The following is a 4,753-nucleotide window of genomic DNA, read 5'->3' as shown; positions in this document are numbered from 1 at the left end:
GCTTCAATTTCCTTTCGTCTATAGACGGTCTTAGACTCTCTATAGACCAAAGTCTATAGCTGCCTCAATTTCTTTTCGTCTATAGACGGTCTATAGACTCTCTATAGACTACGGTCTATAGCTGCGTCAATTTCCTTTCGTCTATAGACGGTTTATAGACTCTCTATAGACTACAGTCTACAACTACCTCAATTTCCTTTCGTCTATAGACTGTACACTATAGATAGTCTACTGCCTGTGCACCAGTCTATAACAATCGTAATTTTATCTAACTATGTTCGATACACTGACTTTCGGCTAAGTCCAGAACAATGTCAATTTCTTTTTGCACTGCATGTTGAGGGGACCTGCATCTAGTGACCGCAACTATGTCGGGAGTCCCCCACCTCCTTCGCTATTACGGAAATTAAAAAGTATTGCGTAAGGCCATTACAACACCCTCCTGTATATTGTTTTCAGGAGCATTGACAAGCTCCTTTTCGTTATACCATTACGTATTTTGTCAATACAATTAGATATTTAATGCTAACAAGTAAGCCGAGGAAAGCCAGCCGTTCTTGAAGTAAGGGCGCCCGCAAACTGTACTACATCGAACGAATACGCTGTCCCTTAAAGGAATCGCTCTACACAATTCCATTCCATCTTTCGATCGTTACTGTCCAACGCGCTGAAATCAGAAACATTTCATCAACGGTTCTACATTTCTCTTTAAAACGTCCTCAAAATAAAGGGGGAAATACGGGTGTGAGAATTCAAGGAAGCGCCCATCCCTTAGAAACATCTTAGATTAATGTCAAAGAGCCTGGTCCTCTGTGCGATTAACATCTGCCATTTCTACCTTTGCAGTTTGTATTCACGTGAATAAGTGCTGCGACGCAACAATCACAAAGCCAGTATTTTTTCGTTCCTACCCTTGGACCTGTTGCTTCGGAGCCGATGACACGCTGATGTGGCGCATATCAGTTTTCTAAACACGAACACACGCAAAAAAGACGTTATGCTATACATCCTTATAATTATTATTTGAGAATTGTATCACATACTATTCGGTGGGAGATGCGGCGCGTATACCGACAAGAAGTTAGATTTCGGTTCTGTTTTCACGAAAACAATAAGATTATTAGAGGGTAAGCAAAGAATTTAAGCTTATAAACCAATTTCCTTCTGTGGTCTTGGATATCAGATCAAGCTGCACACGGCAAGAGTGCGAGCGATAAAGATACGACCGTGAAATGGGTTTCTGTTTCACGTTTTATCCATTTTACCGCGAGACGGCGGAAAATCATTCGGGCTGCAAACAACCCCGTGCGTGGCTGCATCATGGCTACATCAAAGGCGTTGGCGTGTTTTTCGCGGATTACGTTTTCTTCAAAATCCAGCTTCATCGTCCGCTTACGGTAAGTCTACACGTTTATATTTTATTAATTTGGTCTTCTAAACCACTCTAAGCAGAGCTGTGTGCGCAGAACAGATTATGCGCGCAGTTACAAACGTCCTATCTTCGTTTCTAAGGCGGAAGCCATCGGGTTCTCGACTAATGCCGCTTATCTCTGTCCCGCTGTCTTTACTAACGCGCGGAAAGGCAGTCTGCGCAATGCCCTTGATGATAAGCCGCTCCTCGCGAGCTGTCTACTAGATTTTTCGTGTTTCATGGTAGATGCGCGGCCAGAATGTCGTTTAGCCTGTGAATAACGGCCGAAATGGAACTGTGTTTTTGTTTTAGTTAGCGCCGTGTGAGCTCAATTTATTTTGCACCTCCGAAAACGTACTTACATACAGTCTCGTTCAGTGGTGGATTACATTTATTTTCTTATCTTTGTGTTATCGCCTGTCTGGACCATGGAGTGCTGTTCTTTTTGAGGTGTGCATTGCTTGCTACGTATGGACGCTCGCTCGGTGCGCGTCGTGGACGCCGACGTTTCAGCAAAGGTGTCTTGAAACGCTATAGACTGGAGCGCGAGACGTTTGTCAAAGTTGTATTCAAGCGGCGCTGGAGGAATGCTTGTAGTGTGATGGGTGAATAAAATTCGTTGCCGGCGCGAATGGCCGTCGTGCTCAAACACCGCGAAGAACCCACGAGCTCCATCCCATCTCCCCTTCGTTTCACACGTATGGATTCGTCCGTGTCTCTCATCAGAGCCGTTGGCCGCCGCTGCTGGCTTGCGGGTACTTCATTTTGAAAGCTGGGTAAAGGTCGGCTCGACAAGAGGTGGCTTACATTTCGTTCCGAGTGGTTCGTTCATGAATCCCGCTCACGCGTGCACAGATTTCTCGAATACCATTTGCGCGAGAGGGAAAGTATGTGTTTCTGATTTCAGACAGCTACGTTACGAAAGTGCCGATGTGACTCGCCGCTTATTTGCGCCTAAAATTAAATTAAGCTCTCGTGTTATTATAGCTGCGCCTGCTGAAGGCGTTAATTGTTTCATTGAAATACTTCCTACTTTGAGTACGTTCAATGCTTTCGCTTATTTTTCTAGCAGCGTTTGGTTAGGCTGCCTCCATGCAAGAAACACACCTCTTTACTGCGCTGTTGGAGCTGCACTTGAAGGAAAAACTAAGTGAATTTCAGACGGTATTTTGTAGTGACAGTAATTTGCTGTCTCTACCTCGCGACTGCTTTTGAAACGGCGCAGCTGCAGCCTCTGTGTGCTGTATTAGTTTTCTGAATAATGAGCGCGGCATGGAAGCGCTGCAACCCGCTTGTTTCTAAGAGCGCGCGCAGATGTACGAGTAGGCTGTTCCGTCTTTCTGCTTCAAGTTATAGGCCCAAATCTGTGGTGAACTGGTTGCTTCTGCCTGCTGGTTTTGTATAGCTTGTGCCCGTTTGAGTATCGGCTTACGTACACTCGGCCAAATCTTTAACTGGCTTAGGTGTTGCATCGCTAAATGCACCTTGTAAAAAGGTGCCTTTTGGCTACACTGCTGGCATATTCATGTTGTAATTTGACGCGTGAGATGGCATTTCATAGTTTCTTTTTGTTAATATAATGTTTGAATGGAGTAGTTGCATGTTTAGATCAAAGTTATCAGAAATATTCATCGTCTGCCGCTACGAAGAGCCGAAACAAGCGGAATACGCAGCAACGGTTCTGGTAGCGCATTTGCACTAATCTGGGTAAACGACTTGTCTGCCGTGAAAGGAGTGGTACTTTACCCAGAGGATGAGGCCTAATGGACCAGATCCATTGCTGCGTATGCCACATGTTTCAGCTGTTCGTAGTGGCAGACGAATGGTACTGATAACGTTGATCTAAACACGCAAGTACTGCACTCAAACATTATATGAACAAAAAGGAACCACGAAATGACATTTCACTCGTTAAATTACAGCATGAATACGCCAGCAGTGTAGCCGAAAGGCACCTTTTTTACAAGGTACATTTAGCGATGCAACACCCGAGCCAGTTAAAAATTTGGCCGGGTGTACCAGGCTTAATTCACGCAGGGTATTCTGAAGCGCTTCTTCTATAGCGGTCATAAGAATAAATGCTGCAATATTCTCCTTTTTGGATCCCTCTGTAAGGTGCACTGAATCTGTATTTTATGGAGGTGACATTCTTAACAGCTCCTTGCGAGTCAATGCAGATAGGTGGCACAATTGTTCGAAGTCTTCTGCTACAAATAGTGTAAAAGGATTGCCATAAAGAGATCAGTATTGGCTGTAACAGTATTTCCATACAGAAATCAATATCAGTACTGGATTCAGAGTAGAGTGTCCAGGGATTACGGGTCTTTGTTACAATGTTTTATGACGACACTTATAATCTGTCGTGTATTCACTGAAATGATTGAGCCGGCGTGATAGCTCAGTGGCTATCATGTTCGTATGGCGACCTGAAAGATGCAGGTTCGATTCCGGCCTAGGCGGTCCCATTTTAATAGAGGCAAAATGCTAGAGGCCTGTGTACTATGCACAGGTGACCGAAATTATTCCCCAGCCTTTCACTTCAGCGTCTCGTAGCCTGTGTCGCCTTGGGTCTTTGAACCCCATAAAACCAAACCAAAAGATCAAGATTGCCTTTCTAGAATGGCATAGCCAGGATATGCCTTGCATTGTAAAGCACATGATGCGACATGGAATGGGAATTTTTTTTTCAGTCCCTCTTATATTATTTTTTTTCCTTTGTGCTGTACAGGTGAACATGCCCGGATGATTTACTGCAGACAACATGCCACAAGAATGCTTCTGAGGAAACTAGCCGGACTGTTACTTTCAACTTTTATGTTACTGTGGTGCATTCTTATGGTGCATGTATTGCATATTCCCAGCCTGGATAGCTTGGAAATAAACTAAATTTGTAAGTATATTGATTGTGTCATGTGTGAACTCTGTCTGGTGACCTTTTTCAATGATTGTGGACAGTCTATAGGCAGTCTAGAGATAATGGTCTACCAATAGTTGAGTAGACAGAGGTCTATAGACTGTCTATAGACAAAGGTCTATAGCACTGCCAGGCCACATACCTATGGAATGTCTATAGACAGTCTATAGACATATGTCTACTGGACCAGTAGACTTTTGTCTGTAGACTGTCTATAGACAGTAATCTACAGGAAGTCTATGGCCATAAGTCTATAGGTCGTCTATAGTCCGTCTATAGACAAGTGTCTATAGACAGCTCTATAGGAAATCTATAACCATTAGTCTATAGATCGTCTATAGACTGTCTATAGACATGTGTCTATAGACTTCCTATAGACCTATAGACTTTCAGTAGACATTTGTCTATAGACTGTCTATAGACAAAAG

The 4,753-nt window shown here is 43.7% G+C and overlaps 1 long non-coding RNA gene across 1 annotated transcript; it reads left to right on the top strand.

The window, feature by feature from the left end:
* The first annotated feature begins 1,335 nt into the window (after positions 1–1,335).
* Positions 1,336–4,310, top strand: LOC149337311 (uncharacterized). The gene is made up of 2 exons (XR_016284615.1): positions 1,336–1,397; positions 4,140–4,310. It is a non-coding gene; the product is annotated as an uncharacterized LOC149337311 (long non-coding RNA).
* The last annotated feature ends 443 nt before the right edge of the window (positions 4,311–4,753 follow it).

Source organism: Amblyomma mixtum, chromosome 7, assembly GCF_055824585.1.
Source record: "Amblyomma mixtum isolate Tamu chromosome 7, ASM5582458v1, whole genome shotgun sequence".
Lineage (NCBI taxonomy): Eukaryota > Metazoa > Arthropoda > Arachnida > Ixodida > Ixodidae > Amblyomma > Amblyomma mixtum.
This window is presented reverse-complemented; position numbering and strand designations above follow the sequence as displayed.